Source organism: Pleurodeles waltl, unplaced genomic scaffold, assembly GCF_031143425.1.
Source record: "Pleurodeles waltl isolate 20211129_DDA unplaced genomic scaffold, aPleWal1.hap1.20221129 scaffold_127, whole genome shotgun sequence".
Classification (NCBI taxonomy): Eukaryota; Metazoa; Chordata; class Amphibia; order Caudata; family Salamandridae; genus Pleurodeles; species Pleurodeles waltl.
The window spans coordinates 658505-678635 of record NW_027149833.1 but is presented as its reverse complement, the minus strand read 5'-3'; the positions used below and the strand labels follow the sequence as shown (position 1 = coordinate 678635).

The 20131-nt window shown below is 48.4% G+C and overlaps 1 pseudogene; it reads right to left on the bottom strand.

The window, feature by feature from the left end:
- Positions 1-8996: 8996 nt before the first annotated feature.
- The window catches only part of LOC138273944 (neuronal acetylcholine receptor subunit alpha-7-like), a 29442-nt pseudogene continuing 18307 nt past the window's right edge, over positions 8997-20131 (bottom strand).

Genomic DNA, 20131 nt, shown 5'->3' with positions numbered 1-20131 from the left:
GGAGTGTTTTGGCTGTCATTTGGCGCCATTTGGCTGTTTTTTGGCTGTCTGTAAGGAAATGCCTCCTTGGAATGGTTACCCCCTAATCTTTTGCCTTTGCTCATGCTAAGTTATGATTTGAAACTGTGCTGGGACCCTGCTAACCAGGCCCCAGGACTAGTGTTCTTTCCCAAAACTGTACATTTGTCTTCACAATTGGCACAATACTGGCACTCAGGTAAGTCCCTTGTAACTGGTACCCCTGGTACCAAGGGCCCTGTTGCCAGGGAAGGTCTCTAAGGGCTGCAGCATGCCTTATGCCACCCTAGAGACCCCTCACTCAGCACATGCACACTGCTTCACAACTTGTATGTGCTGGTGGGGAGAAAATGACTAAGTCGACATGGCACTCCCCTCAGAGTGCCATGCCAACCTCACACTGCCTGTGGCATAGGTAAGTCACCCCTCTAGTAGGACTTACAGCCCTAAGGCAGGGTGCACTATACCACAGGTGAGGGCATATGTGCATGAGCACTATGCCCCTACAGTACAGGGTAGCCATAAGAGTATATGGTCTGGGAGTTTGTCAAAAACGAACTCCACAGTTCCATAATGGCTATACTGAAAACTGTGAAGTTTGGTATTAAACTTCTCAGCACAATAAATACACAATGATGCCAGTGTACAATCTATTGTAAAATACACCCAGAGGACATCTTAGAGATGCCCCCTGAATACATGCCCGACTTCTAGTGTAGGCTGACCAGTTCCTGCCAGCCTGCCACACACCAGACATGTTGCTGGCCACATGGGGAGAGTGCCTTTGTCACTATGTGGCCAGGAATAAAGCCTGTACTGAGTGGAGGTGCTTCTCAGCTCCCCCTGCAGGAGCTGTAACACCTGGCGGTGAGCCACAAAGGCGCACCTCTTTTGTTACAGCGCCCCAGGGCATCCCAGCTAGTGGAGATGCCTGCCCCTCCGGCCACTGCCCCCACTTTTGGCGGCAAGGCTGGAGGAAATAATGAGAAAAACAAGGAGTCAGCTCCCACCAGTCAGGACAGCCCTTAAGGTGTCCTGAGCTGAGGCTCACCCCTGCCTTTAGAAATCCTCCATCTTGAGTTAGGAGGATTCTCCCAATAGGATTAGGGATGTGCCCCTCTCCCCACAGGTAGGAGGCACAAAGAGGGTGTAGCCACCCTCAAGGACAGTAGGCATTGGCTACTGCCCTCCCAGACCTAAACACACCCCTAAATTCAGTATTTAGGGGCTCTCCAGATCCCAGGAAATCAGATTCCTGCAACCTGAAGAAAGAAGAAGGACTGCTGACCTAAATCCTGCAGAGAAGGAGGAAGACGACTACTGCTTTGGCCCGAGCCCTACCGGCCTGTCTCCAACTTCGAAAACCTGCTCCAGCGACGCATCCAACAGGGACCAGCGACCCTGAAGTCTCAGAGGACTGCCCTGCATCTAAAGGACCAAGAAGCTCCCGAGAACAGCAGCCCTGTTCAAGAAACTGCAACTTTCTGCAACAAAGAAGTAACTTTAAAGACCCCACGTTTCCCGCCGGAAGCGTGAGACTTTCCACTCTGCACCCGACGCCCCCGGCTCGACTTGCGGAAAAAACTAACACTACAGGGAGGACACCCCGGCGCCTGTGAGCCCGTGAGTAGCCAGAGTTGACCCCCCTGAGCCCCCACAGCGACGCCTGCAGAGGAAATCCAGAGGCTCCCCCTGACCGCGACTGCCTGTGTCAAGGGACCCAACGCCTGGAACCAACACTGCACCCGCAGCCCCCAGGACCTGAAGGAATCGAACTCCAGTGCAGGAGCGACCCCCAGGCGACCCTCTGTCTAGCCCAGGTGGTGGCTACCCCGAGGAGCCCCCCCCTGTGCCTCCCTGCATCGTTGGAGAGACCCCCGGTTCTCCCCATTACTTCCTATCTAAAACCTGACACCTGTTTGCACTCTGCACCCGCCTGCCCCTGTGCCCCTGAGGGTGTACTTTCTGTGCCTGCTTGTGTCCCCCCGGTGCTCTACAAACCCCCCTGGTCTGCCCCCCGAGGACTCGGGTACTTACCTGCTGGCAGACTGGAACCGGGGCACCCCTGTTCTCCATTGAAGCCTATGTGTTTTGGGCACCTCTTTGACCACTGCACCTGACCGGCCCTGAGCTGCTGGTGTGGTAACTTTGGGGTTGCCTTGAACCCCCAACAGTGGGCTACCTTGGACCCAACTTTGAGACTTGTAAGTGTTTTACTTACCTGCAAAACTAACTTCTACTTACCTCCCCAGGAACTGTTGATTTGTGCACTGTGTCCACTTTTAAAATAGCTTATTGCCATTTCTACAAAGACGGTACATGCTATTGTGATTATTCAAAGTCCCTAGAGTATCTAAATGGAATACCTTTCATTTGAAGTATTACTTGTAAATCTTGAACCTGTGGTTCTTAAAATAAACTAAGAAAATATATTTTTCTAAATAAAAACCTATTGGCCTGGAGTAAGTCTTTCAGTGTGTGTTCCTCATTTATTGCCTGTGTGTGTACAACAAATGCTTAACACTACCCTCTGATAAGCCTACTGCCACAAAATAGAGCATTGGAATTATCTCTTTTTGCCACTATCTTACCTCTAAGGGGAGCCCTTGGACTCTGTGCACACTATTTCTTACTTTGAAATAGTATATACAGAGCCAACTTCCTACATTGGTGGATCAGCGGTGGGGTCTAAGACTTTGCATTTGCTGGACTACTCAGCCAATACCTGATCACATGACTTAATTCCAAAAATAGTCATTAGAAACTGATTTTTGCAATTGGAACTATTTTTCTAAATTTTTAAAAGTCCTGCTAGGGCCTTGTGTAAGTCCCTGTTAGCATTTCTTTTAGAGTTTATTGTTTTGTAAAAGCTTGGATTAAGTTCTAGAAATAGTTTTAGATTCTTAAAAAGTAATCCCAACTTTTAGAGAAATACTGTCTAGCACAGATGAGATGGTGGTGGAACTGAACCTCACCCGTTACCTGCATCTAAAGATGTCAGAGTTAAGGTCTTTTTGTAAGCTAAAAAAGATAAAAACTGGGTCCAACTCTACCAAAGTACAGCTCCAGGAGCTTTTGGCTGAGTTCAAAAGGGACAACCCCTCTGAGGATAATACTTCAGATGGGGAAATTAGTGAACAGGAGGATGACTTCCCCCCTCCTGTCCTAAATAGGGAGAACAGGGTCCCTCAAACCCTGACTCCTCAAATCCTAGTCAGAAAGACTGGTTCTTCCATAGGGGATTCCAGTAGCTCTGAAAACATTGAGGGCAGCCTCAATGAAGATGACCTCCTGTTAGCCAGGATGGCCAACAGATTGGCTTTGGAGAAGCAGCTCCTAGCCATAGAAAGGGAAAGAAAAGAGATGGGTTTAGTTCCCATTAATGGTGGCGGCAACTTAAATAGGGTCAGAGAGAATAATGAAATGCTAAAAATCCCCAAAGGGATTGTAACAAAATATGAAGATGGTGATGACATCACCAAGTGGTTCACAGCTTTTGAGAGGGCTTGTGCAACCAGAAAAGTAAACAGATCTCACGGGGGGGCTCTCCTTTGGGAAATGTTCACTGGAAAGTGTAGGGAGAGACTCCTAACACTCTCTGGTAAAGATGCAGAATCCTATGACCTCATGAAGGCTACCCTGATTGAGGGCTTTGGATTCTCCACTGAGCAGTACAGGATTAGGTTCAGGGGGGCTCAAAAATCCTCAAGCCAGACCTGGGTTAATTTTGTAGACTACTCAGTGAAAACACTGGATGGTTGGGTAACTGGAAATGAAGTGCATGACTATGTTGGGCTTTATAATTTGTTTATGAAAGAACACATTTTAAGTAACTGCTTAAATGAAAAGTTGCATCAATATCTGGTAGACTTAGGTCCAATTTCTCCCCAAGAATTGGGAAAGAAGGCAGACCACTGGGTCAAGACTAGGGTAACTAAAACTTCCACTGGGGGTGACCAAATGAAAGGGGTTACAAAGCCTCCCCAGGAGAAAGTGGGTGACACGACAAAGAAAGAGAGTCCTCTGTAGGCCCCTAGAAACCAGACCAGGTGGGTGGGCCCCAAGACACAACCCAAAACAAAGGTGGGTCCCAGGGTAAGAACTGGGATGCCACTAAGGCATGGTGCCAAAACTGTAGACAGGGCACCACACCAAGGACACTTCTTGTCCCAAAAGCAAACCCCATAGCAAAGTCCCAGAGGTAACCAGTGTAGCCATTGGGGGTGACTCCCCAGATGAGGAGGTCTTCATAGCCTTCAACTTGAAAAAGGGCCCAACAGGTGAGTTGGAGATTCCAGAGGGAAGTAGACACTTCCACCGCCTACTGGTGAATGGAATTCCAGCCACTGCCCTGAGAGACACTTGTGCCAGTCACACTATTGTGCATGACAGGCTGGTTTTCTCAAACCAGTACATCCCAGGTGAGGCTGCCAGAGTAAGAGTTAGCCCAGACAGGGTCAGTGATAGGCCTGTGGCTTTTGTGCATATAGAAGTGGTTGGGACTTTTAGCTAGAGAAGGGTGGTAGTCAGACCAGACCTCCCCCTTGATTTCCTCCTTGGAAATGACTAACCAGAGGTTACTCAGAGCCTAAGAGGGGAACTGGTCCAGTACCAGCCCTCTCCCAAGGATTCTGGAGGTGCTACCTCTGCCGTAACTGCAAGTAGGCCGCAGAATAAAAAGAAAAGAAAACAGAGTAGGAAAGGGGGGTAACCTTTAGCCAAGGTTCCAGTAAGGGAGAACTCCAAAAGTGGCACTGGTAAAGTCCAACCTGGCCCACAAGAAGTCCTGACTAGTCAGGCAACTGTTCAACTGGAGTGGGTGGCTCCTCAGTTAACAGAAGAAAGAGTGGAAGAAGGGTGTTTACTACAAGATGCAGTAACCCCCCACTCCAACACAGCAGACAGGCACCCTGAACCCAAAGAAGCCTGTAACTTAGCTTCTTCCCTTGTAGGTGAAGAGCTAAAGGTGTGGTTCTGGGCACTGACAGCTGTCAGTGGCCCCTGCTGGGTGTTAGCCTTTATGGCTGCACTATCCTTGGCATGGTGGTCTGACCCCATGCCAAATAGCAAGTTAGGCCCCCTGACCATGTTGGTCATGGTGGGGTTACTCCGGCTATGGGTAACCTCTTTGGGTAAACTAGGGGTGTGACCCTGGCTAAAATGAGATTAGCAGAGGTGGATACCTCTAAACCCAAAATAGAGAAAATAGGTGAAGACATTAAAAAGTCAGACAAGAGGCAATTCGGACTAGGTCCTATCACTGTGGAAGTGGGTAGTTCCCCAGAGGGAATGACCTGAACAGGAGGATGTAAGGCAGAGTAGGCCCTGCAAGAAACCAGCCTATTTTCCCTACTCTTCCTCGCCTGACAGACTAGGAAGACTCTCCCAGCTTTGGCCGAGTCTCCTGGCCTGTGGGCTGGGGGGAGGCTTGTGTAAGGAAATGTCTCCCTGTTGCAGTTACCCCCCACTTTTTTCCTGATACTGATGCTGACTTGACTAAGAAGTGTGCTGGGATCCTTCTAACCAGGCCCCAGCACCAGTGTTCTTTCACCTAAAATGTACCATTGTTTCCACAATTGGCACGCCCCTGGCACACAGATAAGTCCCTTGTAAAAGGTACCAGTGGTACCAAGAGCCCTGTGACCAGGGAAGATCCCTAAAGGCTGCAGCATATGCTGTGCCACCCTAAGAGACCCCTCACCTAACAAATGCACCCTGCCATTGTAGATGGTGTGTTTTGGTGGTGAGAAAAAGGCAAAGTCGACATGGCATCCCCCTCAGGATGCCATGTCCACAAAATACTGCCTGTGGCATAGGTAAGTCACCCCTCTAGCAGGCCTTACAGCCCTAAGACAGGGTGCACTATACCACAGGTGAGGGCATAGCTGCATGAGCATTATGCCCCTACAGTGTCTATGTCTATTCTTAGAGATTGTAAGTACAGTGTGGCCATATTAAGTATATGGTCTGGGAGTTTGGCAAAAACAAACTCCACAGCTCCATAATGGCTACACGGAATACTGGGATGTTTGGTATCGAACGTCTCAGAATAATAAACCCACACTGATACCAATGTTGGATTTAATAAAAAATGCACACAGAGGGCATCTTAGAGATGCCCCTTGTATTTTACCCAATCTTTCAGTGCAGGACTGACTGGTCTATGCCAGCCTGCTGCTGAGAGACAAGTTTCTGACTCCCTGGGGTGAGAGCCTTTGTGCTTAGCACCTCCACCCTGCGGGAACTGTAACACCTAGCAGTGAGCCTCAAAGGCTCAGGTTTCGTGTTACAATGCCCCAGGGCACTCCAGCTAGTGGAGATGCCCGCCCCATGGACACAGCCCCCAATTTTGGCAGCAAGTCCAGGGGAGATAATGAAAAAAACAAGGAGAAGTCACCCACCAGTCAGGACAGCCCCTAAGATATCCTGAGCTGAGGTGACCCCTGTCTTTAGAAATCCTCCATCTTGATTCTGGAGGATTCCCTGTAAGGAAATGCCTCCTTGGCATGGTTACCCCCTGACGTTTTGCCTTTGCTGATGCCAAGTTATGATTTGAAATTGTGCTGGGACCCTGCTAACCAGTACCTTTGTCTCCACAATTGGCACAACCCTGGCACCCAAGTAAGTCCCTTGCTGACCACATGGGGAGAGTGCCTTTGTCACTCTGTGGCCAGGAACAAAGCCTGTACTGGGTGGAGGTGCTTCTCACCTCCCCCTGCAGGAACTGTAACACCTGGCGATGAGCCTCAAAGGCTCACCCCCTTTGTTACACTGCCACAGGGCATCCCAGCTAGTGGAGATGCCCGCTCCTCTGGCCACTGTCCCCACTTTTGGCGGCAAGGCTGGAGGAGATAATGAGGAAAACAAGGAGGAGTCAACCCCCAGTCAGGACAGCCCCTAAGGTTCCCTGAGCTCAGGTGACCCCTGCCTTTAGAAATCCTCCATCTTGAGTTTGGAGGATTCCCCCAATAGGAATAGGGATGTGCCCCCCTCCCCTCAGGGAGGAGGCACAAAGAGGGTATAGCCACCCTCCAGGACAGTAGCCATTGGCTACTGCCCCCAGAACTAAACACACCCCTAAATTTAGTATTGAGGGACGACCCTGATCCCAGGAAATCAGATTCCTGCAACCTACAACAAGAAGTAGGACTGCTGACCTGTAAGCCCTGCGGAGATGACAACTGACTTGGCCCCAGCCCTACCGGCCTGTTTCCAGACTCTAAGAACCTGCACTGCGATGCATCCAACAAGGACCAGCGACCTCTGAGGACTGAGGACTGCCCTGAACCCGAAGGACCAAGAAACTCCTGAGAACAGCGGCACTGGTCAAAAACTGAAACAACTTTGCAACAAAGAAACAACTTTTAAAGAACTCTCTCTTCCTGCCGGAAGCGTGAAACTTCACACTGTGCACCCAATGCCCCCTGCTCGAGTTCAGGTAAACCAACACTGCAGAGAAGACTCCCAGGCGACTACGATGACGTGGGTACCCTGAGTCGACCCCCCTGCACCTCCACAGTGACACCTGCAGAGAGGATCCAGAAGCTCCCCCTGACCGCGACTGCCAGTTTACAAGGAACCTGACGCCTGGACCAAGCACTGAACCACAGCCCCCAGGACAGAGAGGTACCACCTTCCAGTGCAGGAGCGACCATCAGGCAGCCCTCTTCCTAGCCCAGTCGGTGGCTGGCCTGAGGAGACCCCTGTGCCTTGCCTGCATCGCCTAAGTAACCCCCGGGTCCCTCCATTGCTTTCAATAGCAAACCCGATGCCTACTTTGTCCACTGCACCCGGCCGCCCCTGTGCCACGGAGGGTGTGTTTTTTGGGCTTGTGTCCGTCCCCCACCCCCCACCCCTCCAGTGCTCTACAAAACCCCCCTGGTCTGCTCCCCGAGGACGCAGGTACTTACCTGCTAGCAGACTGGATCCAGGGCACCCCTGTTCTTCATAGGCACCTATGTGTTTTCAGCCCTCCTTTGACCTCTGCACCTGACTGGCCCTGTGTTGCTGGTGCTGTGGCTTTGGGGTTGCCTTGAACCTCCAATGGTGGGCTGCCTATGCCCAGGAGACTGACTGTGTAAGTGCTTTACTTACCTGAGAAACTTAACCAAACTTACCTCCCCCAGGAACTGTTCATTTTTGCAGTGTCCACTTTTAAAATAGCGTATTGCCACTTTAATCTAAACTGTGTGTACTAATGTTTGAAATCAAAGTTCCATACTTACGTGTGTGAAGTACCTTGCATTTTATGTACTTACCTCAAATCTTGAATCTTGTGGTTCTAAAATACCTTAAGAAAATATATTTTTCTATATAAGAACCATTGGCCTGGAGTTAAGTCTTTGAATGTGTGTTCGTCATTTATTGCCTGTGTGTGTACAACAAATGCTTAACACTACCCTCTGATAATCCTCCTGCTCGACCACACTACCACAAAATAAAGCATTAGAATTAACTAATTTTGCCACTATTAACCTCTTAAGGGGAAGCCTTGGACTCTGTGCACACTATCTTTCACTTTGAGATAGTATTTATAGTGCCAACTTCCTACATATAGTTTAATAGATTGTGCTATTGCTCTACCTATAACACAAATAATGGCCAGTTGCAAGGGTCACATGCTACAATTGCAAATGGTAGCGCTAGCAACAAATGAGAATGCCTCGTTGTAAGCAAACCACAAGTTCTCATTATAGCGGTTTGAAACAACTGGCATAAACTGCTTTTGGACTTCCACAAGGAGGGGCACGAAAGGCCCGGTGCAATGTAGTACTCTAAAATGTCCACCCACAACACTGTCCAGGATTCTGAGTGGCAGTACTGACACTGGGCAGCCATCAGGTGGAAGTTGTGCAGGTCACCAGGCTTCTTTCCTCCTCCTTTGTCCTTGCTGGCCCTTGCATTAAGCGACACAAAGACCAGCCACATGAACCAGTCTCCTCAATCCGACCTTGAACCCGAGGTAGGGTGGCTTATCCCTAGATGTAGTCTTTGGATACAGCTTCCACGAAGTTGATGCTGACATCAGGATGGAAATAGTGCAAATGATGTTGAAGATGGTAAAAGCCACCAGACACATGCGGTCAATGACTGTGGCGGCAAATTTTCACTCATTGCAGGCCGCCTCGTCTGCATCCTGGCTACGGAAACGATCTGCCAGGTACTGCACCTCCTCTAGGATCTTCTCAAGTTGGGGATCACCCGGCTCTGAACTGTGCCCGCTGGGCGGCACCCCATTGGAGTGCAGGGAAAGAGAAGCAGGGAAGTCAGGTTGCTTGTGCAAAAGGTCTGAGGTCTTGCCAGTGGTATGGTGCAGCTCTTCTAGGCCTCGGAATCCAATGTATAGTAGGTTTCCATTGGCACTGTTAGGACCACTGCCATGCCGGTCAGGAGTGGTGTGTTCGCTGTCAGAGCTGCAACTCAGAAGGCTTGGGGTTCACTGGGGCCTTGGCTCAGCTTCCTCCCCAGGCTTCTTCATCCTCAGGAACCAGGCACACCATTTCAGAACAAAGATCTGCACCTAGGGAAAGCAAAGACACAGAGGGGCATAAAGCAGAGTTTTTCACAAGACCCTATTCACCCTGTCAACACCAAAAGACTGAGAACAAGGGTTTAAGACTAGCGGACCTGAGGGAGAGCTACAGGACATGCAGAAATGGATGTTCTTAAACATTATGTTAATGCTTTCCTGCTGCAACAATATTACATTTATAATATATGTACAAGTTACTTACCTTCGGTAACGATATATCTGGTAGAAACATATTCTAGTTGCAGATTCCTTACCTTAGAATTTTCCCCTAAGCGTCAGACTGGATCCGGAGATTTTTTCTTCGAGCAATACCCTTGCACGTCGGTAGGTGGCGTCGGTTGACTTCGCAGGCGTCGTAGGCATCGTGGTCACACTGATGATGTCGGGAGCAGTACATAGACGCCGCACTCATGCAGTGACGTCAGTTTCTTTTAATGACTTTCCACGCCAGAGCGCAGAGCCGCTAAGAACTTTGATATTGGTGCGCTAGAGGTAAGGACCTCAAAGGGGGAATCCCTGTCCCTAGAAATCAGTTCACAAGCAGGGAGGATGGGTGGGCGGTAAGGAATCTGCAACTAAAATATGTCTCTACCAGATATATCGTTACTGAAGGTAAGTAACTTGTACATCTGATAGAGACTTCTAGTTGCAGATTCCTTATCTTAGAATAGATACCCAAGCAATGCCATCCTCGGTGGTGGGCTGCGAACTAAGATCATACTAGAAAGTCCTGCAGGACCGAACGACCAAAGTAGCCGTCCCGTCGGACCTGGCTGTCCAGACAGTAATGCTTAGCAAACGTGTGCAGAGACGCCCACATAGCTGCCTGACAGATATTAAGGACAGGAACTCCGCATGCTAACGCAGTGGATGCAGCAGTGGCCCTGGTAGAATGAGCCCACAAGCCTTCAGGAGGTTGCTTTTTCGCCAAAGTGTAGCACATTTGATGCAAAGAAGCACCCATTGAGAGATGGTACGTTTCTGCACCCCCTTCCGTTTCTTCGCTCCCACATAGCCAACAAAGAGTTGATCGTCCACCCAGAAGTCTTTAGTACGATTGAGATAGAACGCCAATGCTCTTTTTGGATCCAGACGGTGGCGTCTCTCCTCCTCATGGGAAGGATGTGGGGGTGCGTAGAAGGTAGGCATTGTGATGGACTGGCCTACATGAAACGGTGTAACCACCTTAGGAAGGAATGAAGCCCTAGTGCGTAACACCACCTTGTCGGGGTGAACGATAAGTATGGAGGCTTTGAAGAAAGGGCCTGAAGCTCACTCACCCTGCGAGCAGAGGTGATGGCGATGAGAAAGACAGTTTTGAATGTGAGGAGCTGTAAGGGACAATTATGCATAGGCTCAAAGGGAGTACGCATCAAGAAAGTAAGCACAAGATTAAGATCCCACTGAGGTATGATGAAGGGAGTGGGAGGAAATAAGTGGGTGAGCCCCTTTAAGAACCTACTCACAAGAGGAGATTTAAAGAGTGAGGGCTGATCAGGAAGCCTAAGAAAGGCGGAAATGGCAGACAGATACCCTTTAAGGGTGCCCAATGCAGAGCCGTGCTGGGGTAAGGAAAGAATGAACAGAAGAACCTCTGAAAGAAGGGCAGATAGGGGGTCAACAGATTTGTTGGTGCACCATGCCACAAATTTATTCCAACAACAGGCGTATACAGTTTTAGTCGAAGGACGCCTGGCTGCCAAGATAACATTGCAGACTTCGGGTGGAAGGGCAAATGCCGTCAACTGTTGCCGCTCAATCTCCACGCATGAAGGCAGAGGTTGGAAAGGTCCGGGTGAAGGACTGTCCCCTGCTGCTGCGACAGAAGATCCGTCCGAAGAGGCAGTCTGAGAGGAGGATCGATGGACATGCTCAGTAGCTCGGGATACCACAGTCTTCGAGCCCAGTCCTGAGCCAGCAAGATAACTTGGGCCCGGTCGCTCTTGATCTTCTTGAGAACTCTGGGCAGGAGAGGGATAGGCAGGAAGGTGTAGAGGAGACCGGAGTTCCACTCGGAGACGAAAAGCGTCTCCGAGCGAGTGCCGCCTTGGAAACCCCAACGCGCAAAATAGCTGACATTGCGCATTCTCTGCGGAGGCAAACGGATCTAACCAAGGCTCTCCCTACTAGCTAGAATTGGACATCTGCACCCTTCACTGGCTAACCGTCGCTTAGGAGAGTACTGCTTTACACATGATGGAGGGCATGTGTATCTACAACCAAACATGCTACGAATGGGTCTTTTAACCCTATAAGCATCTCTTTGTTGCATGTAGTGTAGATCAAAAGGCAAAACTTACCTTCTTCGAAGCCAGCGGAGGTAGGCTTTCACCATTTTTCACCTGTCCTCATTTACAGCACACACATAGTCGCCATACTGTCACACCAACTACTTTCTCTCACCCTTTGTGCGAAAATAATCTAACTGATAGAGACTTCTAGTTGCAGGTTCCTTACCATTGAATTTCCCAAGGCGTAAGCCTGGATCCGGAGATAATTCTTTGAGCAGTAACTCCTGTGTGCCGCGGGTGTCGTCGTGGTCGCCTTGATGACGTCCCAGACGTATATAGGCGCCACCCTGGTGCGCTGACGTCAGTTATTTTCTTTCCGCACCAGCCTTCGCGCATATCCGGGCAAAGAGCTACCTCAGTCATTTTTTACTACCAGCGACTGTTTTGTTGAACTTTCTGTGACAAGATTGGGGGTGCGTCAAGGAATGTCACTTAAGACAAGCCTCAAACCCTGCGACTCCTGTCACCGAACTATGTTGGTGACGGATATGCACCTCATGTATCTATTGTTTGGAGCGCTACCATGACCCGAAGTCGTGCTCAGAGTGTTGGGCCATGAATCCGAAAGCTTTTAGGGAGCAGTCCCTAAAGCTGCTGGTGGCCCAACACTCGGCTCCACGTTGCTCCTGGTCTCGATCAAGAGGAAGGTCTCGAGACTGCCTGTGGACTCAACACCACTCTTCGCCCTCAAAGTCTTCTGAGCTTTTGGGTCACAAGGAAAAAGTCGAAGAAGATAAACGTTCACCCTCGACTTCACCCTTTCGTTCGGATGATGGGACTAGGGATGAGCTCAGCACTCTAGGCCTCCGTCATCGGAGCCTGCATCTGGGTCTGCTCCGCATTTCCCCAACTTCCTGGGAGCTGGTGTCACCCCTGCCCAACTAAAAGAATTCTGAGGCCATGCGCCTCATTTTTGGGCAGTCTGACCCACCCTCGGCCCCCTTAGGCCCAGGTGAGTCAGTAGGGGCCCCCTTGGGTTCCAAGTCATCGGCTTTGGCCCCGACTCCGGAAGATCCCTCCGGATCAGTTTCTGGATCCGTCCAGATGCCAGTTGTACCAGCGCAACCTTCCCCAGCGTTGGGTCTGACGTTGACGCTCCCGACACTGATTGTGCCCAGAATCGATGTCGATCCTATACTTATACCTGACGACCTCGATCCAGAACGGCGTCAATCGACACCCACTGGGATTGTAGAGGGGCTGCTGCACTCTTTGGAATACCAGCGTGACCCTAACATGGACTAGGTAGAGGAATTGAGTAACACCAGTGGACACCTCCCCTGATGCTGGCATGCTGTCTCCCATCTGTGGCTACGGAGGAGGGGAGCTCTTACTCAATGTTGGTAAGAATGGCGGCTGAGGTCTTGGACCTCGAGCTTCCTTCTGTGGAGGTCAGGACTAATCTCCTAACCAGGGTGCTTCAACCTAGTTCTTCCTCTTCCGAACCTCTTCTCCCATTTAACGAACACTGACAGACGTCCTCTTGGGTACCTGGTCAAGACCAAGCACAGGGGCTCCTGTGAATAGGATGATTGCCAGCCGCCATAGACCTGCACCATCAGACCCCAAATTCCTCACTCAACATCCCACGCCTGAGAGCCTTGACATCCAGGCTTCATCGGGCGCATTTCCTACCGCACCCCTGGATAGGGAATCAAAGACTGGACAACTTAGGGAAGATGTTTTCTTTCACTAGTATAGTGCTGCGGTCTGTGAACCCCGCCTGCCTTTTGGGACGCTATTCTCATACTCTCTGGGATACGGTCACGCAAGTGCTGTCTAGAGTCCCGGAGGAGGCCTGGACTGTCCTTTCCCAAGCCGCGACAGATGGGAAGGACGCAGCAAAGTTTGATTCGTTGTGGACTGGATATGAATGACTCTCCAGGCAGATCGGTTGCATTGGCAGTGGCATTGAGACACCTTTGATGGCACATGTCTCTTTGGAGACAAGGTGGACTCAGCGCTTGAGCACTTCTAGGATTCCCAGGCCACGGCCCGGTCCCTTGGCCTCACACCCGCTCCTAGACCCTATCAGTCTTCCTTTTGTGGCTACTGAAGGGGCACCCAACCGCTTTCTTTTCCCCCAGTCATTGACCCACACATGCTGTACTGCCCCTGCGTGGACACGGGATCCCATGTTCCCGGGGATCAGAGAGCCAGCGGGTCACCTAGTTCACTTCCGCCCCCTCCTCAGCCCCCAAACCTTCCTAGTCTGCAGGCACACCAGGAACCAGTTGGTGGCAGGATTCGCCATCTCCTGCCCCAATGGCAATCCATTATTTTGGACAGGTGGGCCCTCCAGATCGTCCAGAGGGGCTACTCTCTCCCCTTCGAGACATCTCCAGCCATGCCACCTTCATACAATTGCATATCGGAGGATCATATGGCACTTTTCCGTTAGGAAGTCCAAGCCTTTTTGCCTAAGGAGCTATAGAGAGGGTCCCTCTTCCAGAAGTAAGTCGTGGTTGTAATTCCCGCTACTTTCTGTGCCGGGAAAGGACAAGGGCCTTTGTTCTATACTAGATCTTCAGTCCCTCAGCCTCTTCCTCTAAAAGGAGAAGTCCAAAATGTTGGCATTGGCTCAGGTCATATCTGCCCTGGACCCAGGAAACTGGATGGCGGCGTTGGACTTTCAAGACGCATACTTCCACATCCCCGTTACCAGATCAACATTCTTTATTCAAATCTCCCATTGTTGGGAGGTTTATTAAAGGCCTCATACATCTTTTTGCTCCTATCTCAGTCATCAAGTCCCAATGGGATCTGAACCTAGTCTTAAAATTCGTTGTGTGCCCTTTTCGAGCCTCTTCACAATTGCCCTTTACAGCTCTTAACCATCAAAACTGTGTTCTTAGCTGCCTTCACCTCTGCCTTTCGAGTAAGTGAGCTCCAAGCTCTTTCATCTGACCACCTTTCCTGGCAGTACACCCTGACAAAGTGGTACTTCACACAAGGGCTCCTTTTGTTCCTAAAGTAGTGACACCCTTCTATGTCGGGCAGTCCATCACTTTGCCTACCTCTTTTGCACCCCCACATCCCTCTCATGAAGAGGATAGACTTCACTGGTACGATCAAGGTAGAACTCCAACGCTCTTTTTGGATCCAGGCAAAGACTTCCGGGTGGATGATCAACCATATGTGGGTGCAAAGAAGGGGAAGTTTGTGCAGAAGAGACCATTTCAAGATGGGTGCTCTTACGCATCAAAATGTGCTACACTAAGAAGCAACCCCCTGACGGCGCACAGAGGTACTGCTGAAAGAAAAAATATCCAGATCCAGACTGACACCTGGGGAAATTCGAAGGTAAGGAATCTGCAACTAGAATATGTCTCTACCAGATATATCGTTACCAAAGGTAAGTAGCTTGTACAACAGTGGCGTCAGTGCCCATGTTTACTACCAATTAAAGAAGGGATCGTATGGTACCTCTTGACTCTAAAGACTTCAAACAAAAAACAAGCAGCCACAGTCCGAGCTATAATTAGATGGTGAGTGTATGTAGAGCCCGTGATTCTACAGCACTACGTGCAACAAACAGATGTTTATAGGGACGGTAACATTTCTTCTGTTCACAAGAGTTAATGACAAATACACTTGCCTAAACTCATAAAGCCTAAATATAATACAGTTGGGGATGTGATGTTCCATTCCCTGAAGCCAGTGATATCAACACTGTACACTACACTTTTCACCTTCTGCTCTTGCAAGCTTCTTCGTCCTAGTTTGTCATCTACAAAAAAAAAAGCCTAAAAGGTGACTGATATTTTTCCACACACCTAATTGTTCTCTTTTGTTGTTCTGTGTTGTTTTTTTGTTTGTTTTTTTCTTCTCTTCTTTCTCTGTTCTCTTACATGTGCCTGATGAATCTGTTTGCGGATGCTGATGCTGTTTCATGCGACTTCCAACCTGGGGGCTGCCATTGATCCTGTGGGATCGTGAAACGGTGTCCAACTAACAATTTTACTATTAACAATTTTCTTTTAACTAAATCGACCATTTTGTCCTTGTTTGGGTTGGGGGTGTTTTTTTTGTTGTTTTTTTTTGTGTGTTCCCAGAGTTCCCAAGCAAGAAGATGAAGACATCCGAAAAGGTAGTGGGATTGGTGGCATATGCTGGAGACTCATCAGATGAAGAAGATGATCAGGGCAGTCACAAAAAAGCAAGTACATTTGGACAGAGCTGGAACTCTAGTCGACAATTTCCATCTACCATGCAGCAGCGTGCCCAGCAACAGATGCCTTTCTGGATGGCACCATGACCCAACTGGCAACAGGCTGTCCATAGCGAACTCTCAGTAGCAATAATGCAGCATGAACTATTTAATAACACTTAGATTTAAACCTTAAAGGACAACTATTTCTTAACCTTCATACAATGTGAGGTGCAGTAATTTCTTTTGTTTCCATTAGAGGTTATTTGATATCCTCCCAATGGAGTTGGCACCTATTTTTTTTTTTTTTGTCCAATTTTGAAGGCGTAGATTGGAATTTGAACAGCGTGTGGAGAAACAACTTGCAGAGTGTCATGAGAGCAGGAACTGTGTTCAGCTAACACATTTTATGCATCATCGTATTTCTTTTTAGTCTTGGAACTACTGTTCCCAGTTGAATCGCAATTACAGAAATTGGATATGGAGCTGAAACGAGCACATATAATGTGCCATTGACTTTCAAGTGTCCTTCATTAATGAAAGTCTGTTATGAAGAGCCAGTTAATGGGTGCTGTAATGTCTGTTTTTATTGTGTATATGTCCAAAATGAAAGGACATTGTAATTTGTCTTGATCGGCTGTGTTTTTTTTATTTTATTTTTACGAGCGAATTTTGAACCTGCATTTGCCTTTGGCATACTAACTCTATCAAGTCTGACGCACCTTTGTTTAGCTTGTTGGCCCAACATTTTTTTGAGCGTCCAATTGAGTGAGAGACCTCTAGAGCCTTCCACCTTTACCTTGTTACTGTGGCACTTAGCAGATAATTACCCCCTGTCTAAACCTTGGCCAACTGAATACTATCGCCTATTGCTGAATGCCTTTCTTTCCTTTTTACTTCCCAGTCTGGCACTAACTTTCCGAGTGAAGTTTGGATACCTCTGATATTTTCTAGGGCACTGGAATGAGGCATATCTTTTCTCCATTTTTTTTTTTTCTTTGTTTGCTTCCCCCCTGTTTATTGGGTGTGACCACCTACCCCTTCAGTTGATTGCATTGTTTATTTTCAGTACCCCATTTACAGGAAACTAATGTATTTACTTGCTGCATATGTCAAGGCTACCTGTTCTTCCGGTTTTCTTTTACAGCCATGTCTTCGCATCAGTGATTGTTTTTGGCAAATACCATATTGATTGTCCGCGTCTGTACCACACTTTGGACTCTGTGAAATGGAAGTAGCACACACGTTGCAGTATCTTGCTTAATAAAATTCTTATTTGTAAGAACGTTTAAACCATGCAAAGAAGAATTGTGCCCTTATTACTTATATTTTATGGGACCCTTTCTCCAGTAGTTGTTTTTTTGTATTTTATTTATTGACAACTAGGCCAGAACATGATTGCAGTGACAAAGATTGAACTTACCCAATCGTTCTAACATATCCCACACTTAACAGTTCTCTTCTTTCTCAGTCTCTTTCCCCATGTCAAATGTTTGTTTCTCATTTGCCTCCAGGTCCACGACTTCAGGCCTGTACAATGTGTTTTTTTTTTGTTTCTTAATGACCAAAGACCTGATGATTTACCAGTATACTTGGTGATTCTTAGAACTTTCGGTGTGGCTTATTCATATTTTTATTCCTGTTAAAATACCTTTTTCCATGGGACTTATATGCTCACCTTGGCCCTTCTGAAAGATGCGACCTACTTTGCTTAAGTGATGTCCTAAAAAGCACTGTTGCTCCAGTAATTGTCCCTGCTTCTTGGAAGCTGTAACGTTCAAGCTTTGTGAACAAGTCAATGGTAGGGTGTTGCAATTCTGTATATAATCTACCATTCACACTTCAAATAATTTTCACTTTCGCTTACACTTAAAGTCCCTACCAATTCTTCCTCAGAGGCTGACAGTATGTCCCACAATGTGGATGTTGGGGAATTAAACTGTGCTTTTGTGTTCCTCCAGAGTTTTTGTCCTCCCTTGTGGAATCCTGTATAGGAGGAAAACGTCGTCAAAGATGTTTACCATTCCTGAAATTATATTTGCCCACCACCCATTTTATCCTCATACATTCAGCATTCATGCTGCGGTTTTTAACTCTGAAACTGGTAGCATTTGTCCACAATAAGGTGAAAGTCTTGAGCTAGGCTCTGAATTTTGTTGTGGCACATGCCTTTACATCTGTTACGGGTGCCAGGAAATGGTATTGAGCACTTAAAAGGTGCTGATTGGAAATACAAGTGCATTTCTCATCCTATTTACTAGCGTACTCTTAATCTTAAAGCTGTCTTCTCAACCACTGTGCCATCACCACCTTAACAAATATACGTTGAATGCAAATCTAAAAGGTCTTGAGTAAATGAGGGAGACAAGATGGGGCCGCACATTGTTTTGAGGCTTAGGGTTCAGTGTTTTTGGGGTACACCTGTATAGGTTGAGCGTGTTTTGAAATCTGAGGGGATTAGGTAACATTTTCTTGTTGGGTTGCTAGGCTGTAGTTCAGAGTTTCTCAATAAAGACTTCATCTTACCTGTATACTGACTGATAATTGTGTTTGCTGAAGTACAGTAAAGACCAACTAAAGACTTGGCATCAGGAAAGGCAAAAAGTCAGGGGGTAACCATGCCAAGGAGGCATTACCTTACAGTGTCAAAACGCTCTTTCAATTGTAATGTCAACATACCTATGTCACACAGCTCTAGTCCATGAGGAAACAAAGCAGATGTCACACAGTGGGACCCACATCTGTGAAATCATGAGGGAAAGTGACAACTCAGTGACCATACACTGGGTGAAAAGGACAGACAGTAGAGAGGTAGTAGTGTTAAAGTACATGTAGTAGGCAGGTTTGTATTCTTACCTGTGTCTCACTGGAAGTATTGCAGGATCACCGTTTTCCTGTTGTCGATGTCCTCTTCTTCTGCTTCCTCGTCTTCACTGTCCACAGGCCCCACAGCTGCCACAAAATCTCCATCTGGACCATCCTCCTGCAGAAAAGGCACCGGTCGTCGCAAAGCTAAGTTGTGAAGCATACAGCAGGCCACGAAGATCTGGCACACCTTCTTTGGTGAGTAGAATAGGGATCCACCTGTCATATGGAGGCACCTGAACCTGGCCTTCAGGAGGCCGAAGATCTGCTCTATAATCCTCCGAGTTTGCCCATGGGCCTCATTGTAGTGTTCCTCTGCCCTTGTCCTGGGATTCCTCACTGGGGCCAGTAGCCATGACAGGTTGGGGTAACCAGAGTCACCTGCAAATGGCGAGGGACAACTGTTAGACACACACTAACCTGTAGGGATATCCCCAGACCCAGCCAACCATTCCCACTGACTTGCTTCCAGGTGCTCACCTAATAGCCACACACGGTGCCTCTGGAGTTGACCCATCACATAAGGGATGCTGCTATTCCGCAGGATGTAGGCGTCATGCACTGAGCCAGGGAACATGGCATTCACATGGGAGATGTACTGGTCTGCCAAACATACCATCTGTACATTCATCGAATGATAACTCTTCCGGTTCCTGTACACCTGTTCACTCCTGTGGGGGGGTACCAAAGCCACATGGGTCCCATCAATGGCACCTATGATGTTGGGGATATGTCCGAGGGCATAGAAGTCACCTTTCACTGTAGGCAAATCCTCCACCTGAGGGAAAACGATGTAGCTCCGCATGTGTTTCAGCAGGGCAGACAACACTCTGGACAATACGTTGGAAAACATAGGCTGGGACATCCCTGATGCCATGGCCACAGTTGTTTTGAAAAGACCCACTAGCAAGGAAATGGATCACTGATAGCACCTGCACTTGAGGGGGGATTCCTGTTGGATGGCGGATTGCTGACATCAGGTCTGGCTCCAACTGGGTACACAGTTCCTGGATTGTGGCACGGTCAAACCTGTAGGTGATAATCAAATTCCTTCCCTCCATTGTCGACAGGTCCACCAGCGGTCGGTACACCGGAGGATTCCGCCATCTCCTCACATGTCCCAGCGGACGGTGCCTATGAAGGACAACAGCGAGCACAGAGTTAAACAACTCAGAGGTATGTACCCACAGTCTACACAGAACACCATTCACACACAAAATGTGGCCTGTATGTGTGTTGAGACTAAGCCTAGGTATGTGTGACGCAGTTGGTAAT